General features: G+C 40.0%; 1 protein-coding gene across 1 annotated transcript in view; it reads right to left on the minus strand.

Annotated features, from left to right (window-relative positions):
- Positions 1-19,403, minus strand: part of ZBTB20 (zinc finger and BTB domain containing 20) — a 45,671-nt gene extending 26,268 nt beyond the window's left edge. Inside the window, exon 1 of the mRNA XM_007947845.2 lies at positions 19,220-19,403. The gene's annotated coding sequence lies outside the window, so the exon portion shown is untranslated. The remainder of the gene's footprint in view (positions 1-19,219) is intronic.
- Positions 19,404-20,044: the final 641 nt, after the last annotated feature.

Here is a 20,044-nt window from a genome sequence, read left to right on the forward strand (position 1 = left end):
GGTCCTCCAAATGGCAGTGAGTTCAGTGGAACCCAAAGCTGGGCCACATTTTGTGACACAAGTGGGAGGGGATGACCAATCTGTGGTGTGATGTAAAAACGATGAGGCCAACCTCACACCACACTTGCCTAACTTAGGGGAGCTAGACTCCTCTGGTTAACAGGTGTTACAGAGATACCTATCAATAAACTGTGATAACGGGTATTTACATTCATTTCCATTAGCAGCATCATGGATTGCTTAGAATATTTTCCCCTCGTGGCCACTGGGTGTCCTCATTTACAAAGCAAATATGCAATGTTTAGTGCAGGTCACCAGAGAGGAGGAAAAAACAAAACAAAACACGCTAGTTTTCTCCTTGGCCTGTCACATATTGGGTATAAACTTAATGCTAAACTCCTAACCAGGTTAGAAATTAGAACTGTTTAAGAACCTTCAGGTCAAACTCTTAAGATTTAGAACCAAAAGTAGTTTCTGCAGCATCCAGACATAAATTTAAAAAGGCTGTTTCCTCAATAGAGGGGACTGTGATCAAGCTATTAGAATGAGCCCTTATTCATTTGAAAATTGGCATGGGATTTTGACTATCTGCTGAGAAAGCCAGCAGAGAAGAGCAGAGAAGGTCTTAATTTATTCTTGAAAGAAAAGAGAACACCAAATATCTCCATGGGATATTTGTTAGGTTCTGTTTTTATCTCAATTTGTCTGAAAACCAATTAAAAATAATAATGAGAAAGATAAAATATGTCCTTTGCCTGGGAAACCCAAAATAATGTGAAAAATTACAAAGAAAAAATGTGAAAAAAGTGCAATCATCTGGGTCAGTATAATGATTATCAATCATTTCATATTTAAAGGCCAAGAATTATGTTATTGCTTCGTAGACCACTTATCCCACCTGTAATATGAAGGTGCTGGAGCTTCACAGTGATGTTACAGACACAAATAGAATAGAATACAGAGGCACTTAGGGTTCCTAGGAAGAGAAACTGTACAAGTGATAGACTTAAGGCGTTACTAATATTCTAACTGTGGTTGAGTCATAGTTGTGTGACTTGTCACTGACGGCTGGCAAGAGTCAAGGCCAGAACTCTTGCAGCCAACAAATATTTATGGATTTGCCCACTTCCAGGCATGGAGCGTGAGCTGTGGTTCTCAGGGGCCTCAGGGCAGAGAAGAGGAGCTGACATTCTAGAACCTCATGGTGCCGGCTGCCCCATTTGGAGCTCTTGAACGTGGTTTCTCTGAATCCCTAGGATTGTCAGTGCTGCTAAAATTATACTTGTATGCCCCACCCACCTTGCAAAACTTAAAATTCGAGGTACAGAATTACTATTAAATATGTAACAGTACTTGCCTTCAAATGTTGTACTTTGGTCATCTAGCTAACTTTTTTTCTCAAATACAGTTAACTTTGGTGTAATCATTTCTTTCATTGATGTCCATCCGAGCTTAATTATTATTTTCTGGCATGTTATTTCGGTGTATAAACTATCAATGTGATTCTGTGCCATAAACAACAACGTATACAGATAACATCAGGGAAACTAGGAAGCTTTGCAAACTATGGACTACCTTTGAGAGATGTTCTGTAGTTGCACTGGCTTGGTTTAACAGCCTTTTCTGTTTTTCAAGGACCCCTACCCCGGCCTCTGGAACAGCAGTCTGTAACTCTTAATCAACTGTTTCAATCTGTAACAATGCACAATGGCCGGATCACTTTCACCTCCGAGACTCTACTGGAGGATCAGCGTGCACTCGGAGTGTATGGAAAAGTGTCTGACTTCTTCTAAAGATCCCCAAATCCCTGGGATTTATCACATTTTTCAACTCTTTAATTAGTGCATTCATTTTTAAACTACTGTAACCCTGAAGACACGTATCTGCAGAGATCTCCTGACTGTATTTTATCCTTAGCCTTTTCTCCTTTCGGTTTCCTCAGTTTGCTTCTTTAATTTCACTTTTAGAACTTCTTGAGGCTCGGTGGCTGAACACTACACAGTGCAGGCCTTATCTGATGTGCCGGCGCCTGGTGTGGTCTAAGACACACTGGTGTTTTGTTCTTAAAGTACAGGACTGATGTTCTGAAACCTAGACTCCAACACAAAGGAGATCATTAGCTCGTTTTAAGTGTCTCCTTTCTTCCCTCCTGGCCTCCTCCTACCCACCCCAACACTTCCTTAGTCTTACGCACTGGCAGCAGATGGCAACCATATTCCAAAGCTGAGTATATAGAAAATCGTGGCACTGAGAACAGAGTGGCTTTAAAGTTAGCTTTCTATTCAAGTGGGATGGCCGAAACTTCTGGAGGAGTGAACTCATCTCTCATTCATTTAATCCTCTATTCATTCAGCCAGGAATTTATCTTCTTACACATCTTTCTACTGTCCGGCCTGTTGAGGAGGGTAAGTGTGAAGCAACTCTCTGGAGGGCACTTGCAGCAGGACGGTGCTGAGATGTTATGCCAAGCTCTTGTTTCCTTGGACCAGCTCTGCATGCTGCTGATCAAATCAAGCCATTCCCCTGAGAGGAGCTTGGGAGCCCTGTGTGGGTGGTGGATTTCCCAAGGATTGCCTCGTTGCTAGATTCACAGCCACATGCTGTATTCCCTAGATGGAGATCAGAACTGGGAGAAGGGTGAAACAAGAAAGAGGGTGTGGGGCTGCAGAAAATGGTGCAGGATGTTACAGTAATGGGAGGTGACAGTGGGAAAACCTTTCCTTTCTGTTGTTTCAAGGTTTGCTGGAGCTTTCCCCTAATCATCTGTTTGAGCATCTTGAAAATAAGTATCTATTTCCATGGTATCTATCAAAAACAGGCACCAGATTATGCTACAAAGTTGACCTTAACCCTGCCATATTGCTACTAGAATCAAAATATGTAGCAGCTTACATCCAACAGAAAGCTATTCTGTTTTCCCAGCACAAAATCCAAAGGGTATCTGTGATGCACTTCATTTTCGAAATCTGCTGAACTATGAAGAAATCAGGTAACAAACAAGTACCTACACTTTTACAAATGGTGACATGTTCACAGATGCATTATGCTGTTACCTTTGCTCAATTCTTCCCAGCACATCCACCTACCCACCCACCTGTCCACCCATCCACCCACCAAATATTTGCTGAGCACCTACTATGGCTAACCACTCTGCTTGAGGCTAGGGACCTAGCAATCAACAAGACTGACAGGATTTCTGCCCTCAAAGAATTCCTTCCTCTTGAACAAAAGAAACGTTTAGTAATTTAATTGCTAAAATGTTATTTGAGGAACAGGATTTATTCCTCTTACCTAGCATTTCTTCTAAATCTGTCTCAAACAGATTTCTTGAAGATTCAAACTCCTTAAACCAAGAAGTTCTGTCTCAAAGCTCTCTGTTACATTCATTCCCTTTTCAGCTACACTATTGAGAACTCAGATTGTAACTCTATCATTTTGGGGGAAGGGGCTGTAACCCTGAAGACTGTTACTTTTCAAGTTACACATACATTTTCTTTGTAAATATTGTACCATATAATTTGCACCTTTGGATTCTGCCAATTAGCCATCAAAATGTGATTTAAAGAATATTGTACATGAGGTACAGAAATCATACTCAGTAAGTTATTATATTAAGCTCTGAGTTGGGATTTATTCAGTTTATACGCAATCTAGTTTAGCATCTGATCTGCTACCATTACTAAGAGACTTGTAAAGTTCCACACCCATGTGTCTCTGGAATTCTAAATCCAGCAGCAAAATCATGTAGGAGCTAACAGAAAAAAATGTCCAAAATTATCTCAATACATTACCAAAAACGCTGTGAGAACCATGAGACAGGAAAAGCTCACCTGTTGCAATGAGCCAATAGGTCATATGGAATTTCTGAAGATTACATGATTTTATTTTATTTTCAACTACTATAAACTGGTTCAGAATGGAAGGTGAGAGCAGGGTGCTTAAGAAAAACTCTACTCTGTAATGAGACTCATTTATTCTTCTAATTTTACCTTTATTTTGAATTATTTCAAAATACTTTGAAGTTATCAGGCAAACTGTCTTTCAAAAAGATGAAAAATGTATTTCTTTACTTGTAAGGCTGTCTCTTCATAAGGGTTCTTTGTTGTGGAAGCACAATGGTTTGCCCGTTCTCAGGACTAGATGTGTCACCTCTTCAGGAATTAGGGCTGAAGGTGCCCACAGTGAAAGGCCAAGCACAGAGTCCACAATGTATTCAGGTAGCACACAGAGTCATTTCCTAGAATTTGAGTCTCTCATTGTTTAGAATGAACATGAGGATAAGAAGAAAGGAAAATATTTATAGGCTTATAGTATAAACCTTCTCTATACCAAGATGGGAACATTCAGAAAAGGTTCTTAACTTCATTGAGCCTCAGTTTGTTTATCTATAAAACGGCAGTTTTTTGTAAGAGTGATATAAGACAATGTATCTGACACAGAATAGATGCTTGGTAAGTATTAGTCCTGTTCTACGTTGTTGTTGTTGTTATGTGCCATTGAGTCAGATCCGAGTCGTAGCAACCCCTCCTTGGGTTTCCGAGGCAGTATCACTACGGAAATAGATTGCCTAACCTTCCTTCTGAGGGGTAGCTGGTGGGTTTGAACTGCCAGACTTAGGCACTACACTACCAGAGCTCCTATATTTAGGGGGAAAAAAGAGAGAAATGGGGAATAAAAGAAGTCAAAGAAAACAGAGAGGATTCCCTGTGTACCTGAGTCTGAATCTTCAAGAAGAAGAGTTTTTTTCCTGAAGTGAAGAGGGTAACTGTTCTGCACATGGTCTCCTCCTACAGATTTGGGGTTTTTAGTCTCATCGTTTTCAGGAGGAAGAATAAGTGCACCTGCTACAATTGCCACTTATGTTGCATAAATTTTAGTGATTTTTTTTTTTTAAATTCAAAACATTTAAGCTATGGCTAATGCTAAAATTCACTGAGAGTTGGCTGCTTATCTTATCCTGTTTTAGGGCCTTTACATACAGTGTTCTGTGTAATCCTTATAATAACCCCATGGGATAGATACTAGTTCTATCCTCATTATACATACAAGGAAACAGAAGCATAGGGGGTTGAGTAAAGGCAAATAAAACACAGTTATTGGCTAAAATTCACATTGAAAAGAGTGACTGACTAGACCATAGCGGAGAGAAAACTTTTTCTGAAAAAGATGTGGCCCAAATCTTAGTCCATTATCAGTATTTTCAAGAAATGGCTTTAAAAGCCTGTTATCATATCTGCCATAGCCCTGCAGGCACATTGAAGGGACTCAAAAGAGCTTTTGAAGCCTTCCTGCATTTGGACATTCACATGGGACCTCTGTTCCTTGCCTGTTAGTTCACTCTTGGGGACCAAATTAGAATATGTCTGCGGGAAGTGCCACTTTCCTCCTCAGTCTATTGAAAGTCATAAACCTGTGTCCCAGGCCAGTACACATGCAAATGTGCACATGTGTGTGCATATCTTCTCAGGAGGCCCACAGACTCTGAGTGGTGACTGGAGGCACAGTCATGGTACCAGTTGAGTCTAAGGCTTCCAGGTCAAAAATCTCTGCTCTGAAGCATGTATGGGGATACCCTTCTGCCTAAAGCCTCTGTCTATATCACTGTGCGAGGAAACCGGGCCCACTCAGGAGCTCCTCTTAGCGTGCTAACCCAGGATTACTAGGCCACTTAAGACCCAGAAAGAAGCTGTGGTGGTGCTGTGAATAAAACAGTCTGCTAACCAAAAGGGCAGTGGTTCAAACCCACAACTACTCCACAGGAGAAAGATAAGGCAGTCTGCTTCTGTAAATATTTACGGCACTGGAAATGCTACGGGGCAGTTCTACTCTGTTCTCCAGGGTCACTATGAGTCAGACTTGACTTGATGGCAGTGGATTTGTTTTGGTTAAGAAGTCCCAGGATCCAGCCACCCCTCTGGGACCTTTCCATAAGGAATAAAACGGAATAGGCTAGATTTCTGGTGATACACTTTCAAAAATCAGCCAATGAAAACCTACGGACCACAATGTTCTGATCCTGTTGTGCAAGAATCAGAGGCTGACTGAGATGGCAGTTAATAACAGCAATACAATTTCTGGGCATTCTCTCAAAACTGAAAACAAAACAAAACAGGCCTTCATGCAGAGACCTATAGTATTTTCCTGATGATAGAACATGTATCCTCTTCCCTGGGATAAACTTTGAAGGATTTTAATTTCAGAATTTGTACATATCATTTCTGTGACTCATAAAAATAGGCACAGTAGCAGAAGTTTCTTCCATTATCTTTTTTTCTACCAAAATACCCGCTTGAGATGTGAGACAATGAGGCAATAAGTGATTACACAGGAAAGGATGGGATTCCAGCAAAGAAATGAATGACAAAATTAGTTTAGTTACCACTTGAAATTGTTCATGTAGTGTTCTAGTTGCCACAGAAAGCTTTTTACAAATTCTGCCTGCCCTGGCTTAATACTGCATGAGAGCTTGCTATAAAAACTGATAGTATGAGCCTAGCTATAACTGTTCAGGGGTAGGAGGAGATTCGGTTTTAGAGTTAATGAGGAAAAGAAAACCTCCTCTAGGTTCATTTAGACAATGATGAGTTCATTCCGCTTTGTGAAATAAAGATTCATGTTAAAAATGCTTCCATGTCATCATTTATATAATTTCTAGTAGTGATAACGTAAAATTTTCATTTAGTTTTATAGGTAATTGAGTCAAAGATCAAAGTAACATTTGATTTAGTTAGTTCCAGGTCACCATTCTGAAAAAGAAGTAATTAGATGCTGTGTGTCCAGGCAACAGTGGCCTTAGGAATGCCTTTACTATCAAAGAGAGAAACAAGTAAACAAGTTAAAGTAAACAAGTGAATACCCTCCCACAAATAATGAACATGATGATGTTTCATGAAAATGGAGGTGGAACTAAGAACAACATATAGGTTTGCTATTAGGAGCTCTGGTAGCATATGCCTAAGGCACTTGACTGCTAACCAGAAGGCTGGAGGTTCAAACCCACCAGCCACTCCTCAGAAGAAAGATGGGGCAATCTACTTCCGTAGTGATACTGCCTCGGAAACCCAAGGAGGGGTCGCTATGAGTTGAGTCCAACTCGACGGCAAACAACAACAACAACAACATTAGTAACTACATTACTTGAATTGTGATGATCGTGAAAGAAGTTCACAAAGTGTGGTGTTTTTAAAAGAATTAGGCTTTGGGATGATTTAAGTATTCAGAAAATTTAAATGCTCAAAGCATATTACATCTGTACTCTTCCTCATGTTGCAGGATTACTGAAGGTAAGCAACTGAGTAAGCATTTGTGAAGTCACCTAAAGAACCCATGTAAACATCTTTTAAAAACTACTTTTTATCAGGTAAAAGGAAGAGAAAGTATTATTGGGATGAAGTAGAGAAAAACAATTAACACAATATAATTACTGATTCACTGGGCTTCTGTAGTGTCTTCTAAATTCTTTGTGCATGTATTTATCATCCCAGCTGTCCTGTGAAATGGACATCTTATTTCCTTCACCTTGCTTATTTAATTGCAAGAGTCTTCCTTCCCCATGGTTTTAATCCTCAGTCTATAAATAGGCTTGAGTCTCCTGTATCATTTTTTTTTTCAAAAAAAAAAAAGGCATTCAACTCCTTTTTGTGATGCATCTGACATCTGACTGTATTCTCTTGAGGAGCATCAAGAACCTACCAATCCCAAAATCCAAGGTGATCTTTTCTCATGTCTCTTGTTCCACAGGGATGGCAGCAGCCAACACTGCTTGCCCCTCCCTTTTTTGATAGCCTGTTTGCATTACTCTGGTTTTCCCTTCTGTCTCTCAGACCTTTTTTCTACCTTCTTTTGATTGTTCTTCATTTTCTTTCTTATGTTTCATATATTCCTCAAGGTTCTATCTTCTTTTTTTTTTTCTTTAAACAAAGTCTTGTTTGAAATTTACTTCCACATCTATGGCTTATACTACGGCCTCTTGGCCAAAATGTGTGCTAGCCCTAATTTCAATCTTCCCGCTATACTCCAGTACTCCATTTCCAACTTTAATTTAATGTTAGTTGTCTCCACAGGATGTAACTCTCATATCTCACTCAGCACTGTATAAAACTGAGTTCCATTCTATGTCTCTAAACATTCCCTTTTTTCTCTTCTCTTCTTAATATCTTAGATGTTTGATTTCAGATCTAAGGTCCCAGATCTATCTTTGATGTTTTCCTTTCTCTTACTTCACATTTAGAAAGAGCCAGAAGCTGTCCACTCTGCTCCCTAAAGCCTGTTGAGCCTGGCTCCTCCCTATCCACTCTCTCCAGCCCCTTTCAGGTTACCTATACTTTCTGGGGCTTTCTGCTCCCTCCTGCCACCTCACTCCCACATCTACCAGGCATCCTCCACACCCCTGCTGCTAAATTAGGTCTTCCAAAGCAAAGTTCTGATCATGGCTGCTCCTACTTAAAACCCTCCCACAGTTGTGCACTGAAGCCTACACCTTACCCCTAATGCCTTTTCTCATATGAAATTCTATCTATCCTTCAAGAGAGTGCAATTGAAACCTTCTCTGATCAACATAACTGGATGTTACAATTAATTAAATTACTATGGACTTTCTAATTTCTAAGAAATGGTGATTTGACCATCTGTCCTAAGTTTTAAAATTCTTGGCCTATGTCTTCACCATTGTCTACCCTATAAAATTCAGGCACATAAAATGTACTCCACACATGCCTGTTTTACGGACTGAGTTATGTCCCTCCAAAATATGTGTTGGTATCCTAAGGCCTTTATCTGTGGATCTAATCCCATTAGGGAAATAGAGTTTTGTTATGTTAACAGGACCATATCAGTGTAGGGTGTGTTCTAAACCTAATCACTTCTGAGTTATATAAAAGGCAGATTAGACCCAGAAGGAGGCACTAACACAAAGGGAAGACAGATGCCACATGAGGATTGCCAAGGAACCGAGGAATGCTGGGACTACAGAAGCTGAAAGAGACAAGAATATTCCCCTAGAGCCAACAGAGGGAGGCTCTTCCCTTAAAGCTGATGTGATGAATTCAGACTTCTAGCCTCCTGAACTGTGAGAAAATAAATTTCTCTTTTAAAGCTATAGCACTTCCTAGTGCTTTTATAGTAGCACTAGGAAACTAAAACAACTGCCAAGTGAATCAGCAAATGCTGTGGTGGGACCAGGTACAAGGGGACACAGCTTTAAATTAACCATTGTGTGGAGCAGTTGTTTGTTAATATATCTGATCTTCTCTGTGAGGCTAAGTTTCTGAGCATGGAGCCCTGGTTTCTCAAACTGTATTTTATACAATACCTAGTCTGTGGTCTTCCACATTGAAAGTATTCAGCAAACTGATGAATGAATAGGCCTGACTCCCCTTGTCAGAAAACGTTAGTTTTTTCAGAAGCAGACTTGGTAACAGACAGCATGGTGTGGTGGGAGAAGAGAATTCTGGTTCTGGCCCCATCACTCACTAAGTGGGAAATCTTCTCGTGTGACATGCTGTCTTTAGACCTCAGTTTCCTTGTTTGTACAATAATGAGTTTAGAGCAGGTAATCTTTAATCTCTTTCATTGCTGATGAAAAGTTCTAACTGGAACATATTACTTAGAAAGAACAAAGGATGTGGAGGCAGAAGAAAAGCAAAATAGAAAGCAGAAAGTGCTTATTCTGCTGAGAAGGGATTTGACTTATGGTACCTAGTTGTGAAGTGACTGGTACAAGGATCTGACTTGAAAATTCCTTAAAATAAGGACCACTTTAAAGAATCCTCATGCATGCTCTTAACTGATCCTAAATGATCCATTCTTCAGGACAATGGTGCAAGTAGGTTTTTTGTTGTTGTTGTTTTTTGTTTTTGTTTTTTGAAGTCAGGATGTAAGAAACCCTGTCAGATATGAGGAACACTAATTTTGTATAATGAAATTTGCCATGAGTAGAAGAAGCACGTATAAAACTGTCACTCACAGCTGTAGATAAGAATAAAAGTGTACTTCAGCAAGAGATGAGAAGGCAAGATGAAGAACAGAAGAGAAACAAAAAAGCCACTTGCCATCAAGTTGATTCTGATTCAAAGTGACCCCATGTGCATCAGAGTAGAACTGTGGTCCTTAGAGTTTTGAATAGGTGATTTTTCTTACATAGGTCACCAGAGCTTTCTTCCAAGGTGCCTCTGGCTGGACTCAAACCTCTAACCTTTTGGTTAGCAGCAGAGCACTTAACTATTTGTGCCACCCAGGGATAATGAAGAACAGAATAGTACCCTGAAAATTGGCAGTTGATTTTAACAATATGTGTGGACAATCATAAGCACACCCATGCAATATCTGGGAAAGCAATCTGGCATGGTGTAGCCTGAGGCAAAGGACAATGACACCATATTTGCCAAGGGACCCTAGGACATTTCCTAAGCGGAAAGATGGCTAGAGTCTAAGGAGTTACAGGTCAATGACAGAGTTTCAACATGACACCTATAGGTGACTCTGTGGTTCCAGGAATGAACTTTCTCAATAACAAAAGTTATTTGGAAATGCGTTGATCAATAAATCATGATTATTCACTGCCATCGAGTCGGATCCAACTCATAGCAACCCCTCCTTGGGTTTCCGAGGCAGTATCTCTATGGAATTAGATTGCCCAATCTTCCTTTGGAGAAGTGGCTGGTGGCTTTGAACCACCAGCCTTCTGGTTAGCAGTCAAATGCCTTAGGCACTGCACCACCAGAGCTCCCAAATCGTTGTTGTTATGTGCTGTCGAGTCAGACCCAACTCATCGCAACCCCTCCTTGGGTTTCCGAGGAAGTATCACTGCAGAAGTAGATTGCCCCATCTTCCTTCCAAGGAGTGGCTGGTGGGTTTGAACCCCCAGCCTTCTGGTTAGCAGTCAAGTGCCTTAGCCACTATGCTACCAGAGCTCCGAAGCCATTTCATTAGCTCCCTCATAATATCTCCTACCTCCGCTGACTGCATGGAAGAAAGAGCACTTTTGCCTATTAGAAAATAAGCAAGTGCTTTATTATTTAATTGGAAAGCAACGTTGTCTCTGAAAGGGACTGAATTATAACAGGCAATGTTGCCTAAATATAAACTGTTACAAGATTAAATTGAGGCTGAAAGGAAGAAGGCCTGAGCATCCTAGCTAAATTCTGTTTCCTGAAAACTCCATGCTCTTCTGTGTTTTTCTGTGCCTTTACCTCTGTTCCTTCCATAAGGAATGCCATTCCTTACTCTTCTACTTTACACATACCTACTCATCCTGCGTGTTGTGGTTGTTAGGTGCTGTTGAGCCAATTTTGACTAATAGCAACCCTGTGTACAACAGAACAAAACACTGCCTAGTCCTGTGCCAGTCTTACAATACTTCCTATACCTGAGCCCATTGTTGCAGACACTGTGTCAATCCATCTCCTTGAGGGTCCTCCCCTCCACTTTACTCATCCTGTATTCCCGGATCTAATGTCACAGTCCCTGAAAGCTTTCCACACTGTTCCAGGTCCCTGCCTCGGGAGCTTCGTATCATTTTGTTTATTGTTGTTAGTTGCCCTTGGGTCAATTCTGACTCATGGCAGCCCGTTGTGTACAACGTAGAACTGCTCCATGGGGTTTTCAATGTTGTGATCTTTCTGAAGCAGATTGCAAGCCCTGTTTTCTGAGGCACTTCTGGATGGATTCAAACCATCTACCTTTAGGCTAGTAGCGGAGTGCTTAACCTTTTGTGTCATCCAGGGACTCCCATTTTGTGTCTAGTTGAAAGCTTTAGTACTGCATTGTACTTACCCCTTTACAGGCTGACAGGTTTAGTAAAGTGTTCAGTAAAGTGCTTAGAAACACTGTGAATTCCTAAATTAAGGGATCAGTATTTTATTCGTATCTTCCTCCTTAGTCCTAGCTGAGGACTTGGCACAGAAGCAGTGATTCAATATCTGTTGAATGACTAAACTAACAACAAAGTGAATGACTGTCTGAATGAATGAGATAAAGAATGACTACTAGAAACTCCTATACGAAGTGACCATTGAATCAGTGTTATAGGGGAAGGGCAGGTTTTATAAAAAGAGGGCAAGTTTTAAAAACGAATAAAATAGAATAAAAATAAAAAGAGGTAAATGAAGATAAGAACTTTTAAGAAATATGTATTTGAAAATAAATGTTTCCTCAGATATAGTAAGTGGGAACGCTAGGAAACTAGAGCAAATTAAAAAAGTTAACTAGCCTTTTAATGTGTAAATGCTAGACTAGGCACAAAGCACATATAAACACACATATGCAAATAAAATAAAAAGGAAAATAAGAGGGTATCAAAAGTAATAGAAAGAATTCCACAGAGATTACATGTCAATTAACTCTGAGGCAGGAAGCTGACATTTTAAAAAGGGAAAGACTAGCTTTAAAGAAAGGAATTCACACTTAATAGGTAAGAAGTTTACTTGGTTAATAAAATGGCAGAAAAAATTTCCTTATATGAAGCATTGTAAAAAAAGAAATTCAGGGCGATTTGGGGCAGTGTGAACATTTAGTTCTACAAAGTTGCTCTATTTACTAGTTAACTGGTATGGAATCTATTAAAAAATTAATAGCAAGCCATAGGACAATAACTGTCTGTGGTTGCTTATTCCATCCAGTTTTGGCTATATTTCTTCTGCAAATTAGTGTGACCCCAAAATGTTTTCAGGATTATCCAACTTGTCCTAAATTCCATAAATAACCTCTTTCAGAGGATGCTGTTTTTTTGCCATGTCTCTATTACGGATCTTCACAGATGGACCATTTTTGTCCTTCCAAAGTCTAAGAATAACTCTTTCAGTTATCAAGATATACCAAAATCCAGTTCAGCTGTTCCTGTGGGATTCCAGTTAGTTTAGACACATCTGCTGAGATACATGCATTTGAATCCAAATGAAGCTTTTGTTTGATTATACATTTTGAACATTTATGGAGCTTTTTTTGGGCCAAAATGTTTTTCATTTTTTGGCACTCCAAACAGAGATCTTCAGTTATAAACACTGCCTTCTGAGCACCTCCAACAGAAATCCAATCTTTTCATGTGAACAGGTGCCTCAGGAAGTTTTTGGAAGATTTTACACTGAATCAGCTTTCCGACTGGAAACTTTGTGAGCACACAGTCAAGTTTGCCAGACACTTCAAACTTGCTTGAGCAGTTTTCACTCATACAGACATACATTCACACATACAGACAGCCTGAGTAAAAGCAAATCAGAGCCCTGTAAAACTAAAGTATCTCTCTTAAAGGTTAAACACCATATGCAATCAAACTGAACAAAAAGTAACACATAACAGGAGAGATAATGAACAAATAGCAATAGCCGAGTTTCAAATTCCTCATGAGCATTCCCTTAAAGCTTTCCCTGAGTTTAAACTACACATCCTTTCAGTAGATAATCTATCCTACCCAGGTTCATACACTCAAGCATGCACATGTTTTCAACACTATACCATAGAGTATTGCTATTAATTTCTTTCACTCACAACCCTGTTCAAGCAGGTGGTGTTTTTTTTTTTTTTTTTTTTTAATACCCCTTTCTCCAACACAAAGGGTCATCAATTTCCAATTCTAAAAAAGGGAGAAACACTACTCTAAGCCAGGGGTTCTTTGGCAAAACCCATGTCTCACCTGATTCCCTACCACTTTTCTTTTCCAGAATGAATGTAAACAGAAAAGTTCTTTCCAGAGTTATTTTACAGAGTAAAATAACTTTTTCAGCCTTAAGCCTGAAAAGTTATTACAGAGTAAAATCACTCCTCCAGTGGGCATGCCCAGAATTCATGGGAAAATCTGCTTTCAAGTTGTTCTTATCGCTCGGGACCAGATGCTCTAAGGTGGCCAGAAACCTTTGTCTACACCCACTTAGCAGATTTTCTGGCTCTTCATCAGGGACTAAGAGGTTTATTTGCAGAAATGAATCACTTCCTTCAAAATATCCCTTACCCTATTTACGTGCTTGCATATTCCTTCCATTTTGTTTCCCCCCTACAGCTTTACTAAGGGAATTAATTATCTAGAAGAACAGGAACATACAGTAAGTACATCTGAGATACAGGATGAGACACAGTATGTCATCTATTAGGCCTGGCTAAGACCAGCAGCTGATGCTAAATGGGAAGGAACATGCACCAAATGTTTTTTAATCACAAAGTTAGTAATTAATTGCTCTTTAAAATACATTTTATGCTTCTTTCTGTCTGTGTACATGAAATGCACATTTATTACATGCCAAAAATTACAGCATTATGGTTTAAATGTGACTGGCACGGAAGTCCGGAAATCAGAGTTAATGTTCCCACAGCAACTTTAATTCTGTCCGTGTGCACATGTAGAGCTATAATAGTCTTCCGTTCCAGGATAATACATATAGATGGTTTTGAGGGGGAAGCTAAAGACCCATATCCTCAACTGTAGTTACAGGAAAAAAACAAAGGATAAAAGCTGTGCTCCTTTCCACATACGTGGATAAAAACAATGTCCCCATGCCCAGTGTTGTGTAATCAGGGAATGAAAGAATCTGCTGTGATGCAGTCACTGGTGGGGACAGTTTCTGTTGCTGTGGGAACCTGAACTTTGCATTTCCTGACTTTGGAGTAATTAAAATGTCAGGCTTAATGTGGCATTAATGGAGTTTGCCATAAAAATCCTCTTTGTTTTGTTCTCTAAAAAATTGCTTAAAAGTTCAAAATGAGCCAAGTGTACTAAAAATTTTAATCACGGAGACTTGGACGAGTGAAGCAAAGGGTTTGGAGGGGGAAGGGCAATGAAGGTGGATGGCAAGAGAGAGAAAAGGAAGAGCCCATGGGTCGCTTCAACAATATTCAGCCCCAGCAGAGTCATACTACCTACAGAGCTAAAGTTAAAGCCACCCACACAACAGTTTGGTAATGTGTAAAGGTTAAATTAAAAATAAATAAAAACTGTTAATGCATAAGTGCGTCTTGGCAAGGACACAAAGAAAGAGACAGTCTGATGAGGCCAGTGCAAAACATGGATATCGGCTTCCCACAAAAGGAAGACCCTGGAATAGGTGTACCTATAGCCAAGTGTGGGATCGCAAAGAAAGGAGACCCACTTCTCCCCTCAATAGGAGACTTATTTTGGGGAAAACAAAATGGAAGAAATATACAAGCAAAGGTTTAGGCATAATGTCTAAGGCATTTGACTGAGACGCAGAAGGCTGGCAGTTCAAAACCACCAGCTACTCCTCTGAAGGTAGATTGGGCGATCTACTTCTGTAGTGATACCGCCTCGGAAATCTAAGGAGGGGTCGTTATGAGTCAAATACGACTCGACGGCAGTGAGTTTGGTTGTTTTTTTTTCCCTCATCACATTGCATGTATATGATTGTGATGTGCTACAGCTGGGTAGTTGTCAAGAAAGGTTTTTCATATGGAGAGGTTGGTCTGCTCTACTAACTTCATTTAATCCCATCAAAGGATTTGCATTAGAACTTGCCATAGCTCAGACTCTGCCTTGTTCAGTAGGTAACTGTTCCCTCACAAACACCACAGAGTTTTTGTTCCCTTTGCATTCCAAAACTTGCCTCCATGCCTTCCATTATCATTATCTGAATTTGTTTGCCATTAGACTTTTAGGAATGGTAAAGGGGTGACAAGCGAGGTGGTAATGGAGGAATAGTGTTAAAAGGAAATTGTGTTAGTAGGCACTGCAAAGCAGCATGCATTTCAGCAGCAACATGAACCTCATCATCTCACAAATGAAGCCATTGCTCAACTGTATTCTTTCTTGTTTCAAATACCACCGGGATTTTTTTTTTTTTTTTTCCAAATCTGAAGTGGCTGAGCACGTTAAATAGCCAACTGAGAATTTAAGCAGTTAGATTTGTGTTCTTTGCTCTAAAACATAGCCAATGTCTTTCATAGGCAAACACACCATGACTTATCTACCCTTAACCAGTTGTCATTTAGTCAATTCTGACTTACGGCAATCTATATATTCCAGAGCAGAACTGTGCTCTACAGGGTGTCCAAGGCTGTGACCTCTTAGAAACAGATCACTTGGCTATAATCTGAGGTGGCTTTGGGTGAGTTTGGACCTGCCAGCCTTTCAGTTAGTAGCTGAGCACTTAACCATCTGCATCACCCAGGGACTCCCTAGCCCCCCTTACCAGCCCATACCGAGAGTTGATTTTTCTTGTGTGTCAATGTTTTATCCATCATGTTTCTATAACCTGGTAATCAATATTCATAAGTTGCACACATTCAAACTGCTTGTTAAGAGTCAGGAATGGGCTTGGGATAGAGAATTCTGTCTTTTTACAGTGAGAGCAAATCCAAAAACATCCCTTAGGACCTGAATAAGTTAACTATGAGCAAATCACTTCATCTGTCTGGGTGTCAATTTTCTCAGTTTTCTCATCTGTAAATTGGGAAGAATCACACTGGTGGACAGAAAATGGGCATTAAGGCACCACTAAGGATACTTTTGCTAAATACACAACAAATGACAAGGTGCTATACAAATTCAGGCACTTCTGAAAACTTAGAATATCACACACTGGTGGAAAGTTTCTGAAGTTAAAGAGACCAACAAGTCAAGAATATTATTTTTAAAATTCCCAAATCTAGTAGTTCTAAATAGGAACTAAATATTTTACCTTAAAGAAATTAGTCCTTTAAATTAATCTATGGTAAGACTGAAGGAGCTCTGGTGGCATAGAGCCTAAGGCACTGCTAACCAGAAGACTGCTAACCAAAATGTTGGCTGTTCAAACTCACCAGCCGCTCCAAGGAAGGAAGATGGTGCAATCTACTTCTGTAAAGTTTTACCGCCTCAGAAACCCAATGAGGGTTGCTATGAGTTGGACTAAACTCGATGGCAGTGGGTTTGGTTTTGGTTATGGTAAGAATGACATTTGGAAGTGAAAAAATAAAATTAAAATAAAATCTCTTGAAAGCAAGAAGAGCATTCAAGATTTTAACAGCTTAAAATAAACCTTTTTCTGTCTTCTCTCAAACAATCTCCAATTGGACAGATTTTTGTGACTCTTTCCTAAAAAACAATTTTCTTCTAAGTGTAGGCTCAAATCAGGACAAACAACAATCCATGTGGAGAGAAGGAGAATCAACTTCGGCAACAGGTTGGAGCAGAGAAGACTTAAACATCTTAATGGCAAAATCAAAATGAATTTCCAAACAGCTGGAGATTAGAGTTCCCCTCCTTACTTCTTCTCCTTCCAATTTCATTCTGAAACACCCTACTGAGCTCAGATCCACTGGCTTCCTAAGGTTCAATGAGGAACTCTTTAGTGGTAGCGTTCTTGTATCCTTCCTTGTGCGTATCTCATGCTAATTCTAGCCTGGCCGGGAGGATGCTTATGGTAAAGTACAATAAATGTGCCTGGTGTTTTGTTTTGTTTTTCTGTTCAGTGAAACAGTCATTTTGCTATAACCTGGGATTTCTGGGTTAGGGCCATTCTATGTAATCTTCTCCATAAGGTGTGGCAGAAAGCCAGGCAATGAAGGTCTGCTTGCTAAAGCCCCAGGCCCTTCTCCACAGGAACAGGCTACCTTCCTGGTAGGTAGGGGCAGTGCACACATGTCTATGGGCACTGTGCCATGCTATTTCCCATTTCTTTCTGTAATTACTATTAGGCTGGAGACTGCCAGGCAAGAAGGTTCAAGGATGCTACTACTAGGATGGTCTACAGAATACAGTTCCCACTTCTGACCACCACGTTTCTCTACAGAAACTGTAACTTTGACTTTACCAATCATGTGGGTCATGTAGATTTGGATCTTGTTACATCTCTTTTCATTTTCTAGTGACAGCTGGAGTTTGGTCTCAGCCCAGTCATTAGTAGGACAAACTCCTTTCACCCTAATTCCTGCCCCTAGGTCTTTTCCCTTTATCTAGAGACTATTATGATAAAGCAAGAAGGGAATGGCACCTCCCACAATCATTCACCCCTTGCCCTCTTTGCACAGTTTTTACATTTGTTCTGTCAGAAAAATAACAGCAAGAGATTTAAAATGTCATTTCCTAGTTAATACTATTTGTCTTTGTGGGCAAGATAAATGGAGTCCTTTTTTGAAAACAAAACTTTCTTGGTCTTATCGTATGCATTCTAAAGCAGAATATTGTAGTCCCTAAGGCATTTGACCAGAAGGCTGGTGGTTCAAACCTACCAGCCACTCCTCAGAAGGAATGTTGGGCATTCTACTTCCCTAGGGATACTACCTTGGAAACCCAAGGAGGGGTTGCTACCAGTCGGAAGTGATTCGATGGCAGTTAATTTTTTTTTTTTTTTTGACCTGCTATGAGATATTTTTTATGGGGACCAATGCAGAACAGTTGTTGGGTATCTCCAGACTAAAAGCAATATTCTTTGAGATTGAACCACAAAGTTATTCCATTCCTTCCAATGTCAACACATGTGTTTCTTTCTCTCTGAAGTACTGGGTTGCCTCTCAGAAAGAAAGAAAAAAAAAATCTCCTAAACGTGATTTATCAACTTACCTAAAATAGAATTTGAAGAAGTGACTCCCCGATCAGTGGTAAGACAGCAAAAATAAACAGCAATGAAGTGATTTCAATAGCACAATCTCATTAAGCTGCCCATTTCCAAATTTAGCCCTTAGGCAGTTTTTTTTAATTAAAAAATATTTTTAACCTGAATTCTTATTGGCTACGTGAAGTCTGGGTGGCTTCTAAATTCTTGGAAGCCATTCTCTTTTCTTTTGTAAATTTATGCTATCCTTTAACCACATCAAAGTAAATTAAAAACTGGAAAGACAGAAATTCAGCCAAGCTACATGAGACTCTAATAACTAATGCAAATCTGACTTTTGTTATGTAATTTCAAAATGGATGTTTCCTTGTGTCTAACTGGCCTTTTGAGGTCTACATTTGGTTGTTCAATTTAGCAATGCTAGAAATGCTGTTTTTCAAATCATGGGGACAAAAGAATACTTAAAAAGCTTCAACACAGCTTCTTTTTCCTTTTTTTTTTCTGAGGTAATGTCCTGAAAGAGAATGTACTTTTTGCAATTTATCAGCCTTTTGAGGGCACATGACTGGTCACCTGGCTTTAAAACACACTCTAGCTTTGAAAGTACGGATGTTGGCTGGATCAAAATGGCGGCAGCATTAGAAGACCAAAAGGAAATGACTTGTGCTGAATGCAAAGAAGCCAGAGCCCAGGGAAGCACTGTTCCAAGCACAGCAAAGTCACCATCACCTTACTGGTGTACTCACAATCAGATGACCCGGTGTGAGCGTGAGAGTTTGTCAGTGAATGTGTTGAGTGGATGAGGGCTGGGTCTGGAGACAAAACAGCTTCAAAGTTCAGGCAGGGAAGGCCCGGCTTGGCGCTGGATCCACCCGGCTGAGTAATCTCATTCTCCTCAGATGCCTTCTGGTTTTCAGCTGTCTTGGGTTTCTTCCTGAAAATAAACAAAGAGCCCTTTGAAGGAACTGACTGCATATTTGGGAAAAGGCATTTTTAGAATCTGTTAAAGATAACTTGATTTTTTTTTTCCTAAGGGGGGATGGGAGGGAGTCCAGTATGTCCCTTGTTTTAAAACAAGCTGATTCTTGTTTTTTCCCTCCAGTAATGGCCTAACTGGGAACACATGAAAGCATATGGGCCAACCAAACAGCACCACATTTGGACTCTGTTGGCTGCATAAAAAGACCCTGTCCCAGAACTTTAGACAGCTTGAGCTACGTATGGCTGACATTATCCAAGAAAGCATCTTTTTTTTCTCCCCCCCCTTCAAGAGTTTTAACATGGTCTGGAAAAATACTAGTGGAGGTTTACCGTTCTAGCATTTGTCAGGAGGATTAGAGACAGGACCCGTGGAGTAACGGGAGGAGCACTGGGCTGGGAGTCAGGAGACTTGAGCTATGGTACTAGCTGGGCCTCTAACTTGCTGTGTGGCCTTGGGCACCTCACTTCACCTTTCTGGGCTTCAGTTTCCTCATCTGTAAAATAAAGGGCTTGGATTAGAAGGCCTTGAAGGTTCCTTCCAGCTTGAAGTTTCTTTTCATGGAACACATTATGGAACATTCTAATTTTTT

Source organism: Orycteropus afer, unplaced genomic scaffold (assembly GCF_000298275.1).
Source record: "Orycteropus afer afer isolate SDZICR_OR568_19922 unplaced genomic scaffold, OryAfe1.0 scaffold00195, whole genome shotgun sequence".
In the NCBI taxonomy this organism is placed as follows: domain Eukaryota; kingdom Metazoa; phylum Chordata; class Mammalia; order Tubulidentata; family Orycteropodidae; genus Orycteropus; species Orycteropus afer.